Source organism: Myotis brandtii, unplaced genomic scaffold, assembly GCF_000412655.1.
Source record: "Myotis brandtii unplaced genomic scaffold, ASM41265v1 scaffold454, whole genome shotgun sequence".
Classification (NCBI taxonomy): Eukaryota; Metazoa; Chordata; class Mammalia; order Chiroptera; family Vespertilionidae; genus Myotis; species Myotis brandtii.
Genome location: NW_005367354.1, coordinates 1,562,111 through 1,562,727, shown reverse-complemented (window position 1 = coordinate 1,562,727; position 617 = coordinate 1,562,111). Strand labels below are relative to the sequence as shown.

The 617-nt window shown below is 66.5% G+C and overlaps 1 protein-coding gene across 1 annotated transcript in view; it reads left to right on the top strand.

Moving 5' to 3' along the window:
• Positions 1–6: 6 nt before the first annotated feature.
• DPYSL5 (dihydropyrimidinase-like 5) overlaps positions 7–617 on the top strand; it is a 58,700-nt gene continuing 58,089 nt past the window's right edge. Inside the window, exon 1 of the mRNA XM_014546645.1 lies at positions 7–28. The gene's annotated coding sequence lies outside the window, so the exon portion shown is untranslated. The remainder of the gene's footprint in view (positions 29–617) is intronic.

Here is a 617-nt window from a genome sequence, read left to right as displayed (position 1 = left end):
ACCCCTGCAGCCGCAGCATCCTGGAAGAGTGGGTGATGGCGGGGCGGGCGGTGGGCTCCTTCTCCCCGGCCTGGGGCGTCCATCTCGCGACCTCTGTTTCTCCGAGAGGCTCTCAAAAGGGCGGGGATTGGTGTGCGCCCAGGGGCCCGGCTGCAGGGAACGTGGGGAGAGGATGATTTGGGGCGGTGGGCGGCTAGCGAGGCTAAACGGGGGCCCGAATCCGGTCCTTTTTGTACGACAGCAGAACGCCGTGCGGTGCCTGGTTCACACAGTAGGCGTTTAATGTGTGCTCGTGGGATTGCAAAGAATTGGAGTGAAGAGGCGGCGTGGTTGAAAGGGCTTCAACCCTAGGACCCAGTAGGCGCCCAGCCTCGCTGGTCCAGGCGCCGTGAAAGGCTGGGAGGCTGGGTGGGGGCTCCTCCGGCTGCGGGCGGGTCCTGCCCGAGTCCTGCCCCAGCCCCCGCCCATACACACACACCCTCCGTCCTCCCCGCCTTCGAGATGGGGTTTGCCGAGCCTGGACTGGACACGGCAGCCTTTTCCACGCGTCTGGCTAACGGAGCGGACGCCTGAGGACCACTCGCCTGCCGCCTCCGAGGCACCTGCCTGCACCACAA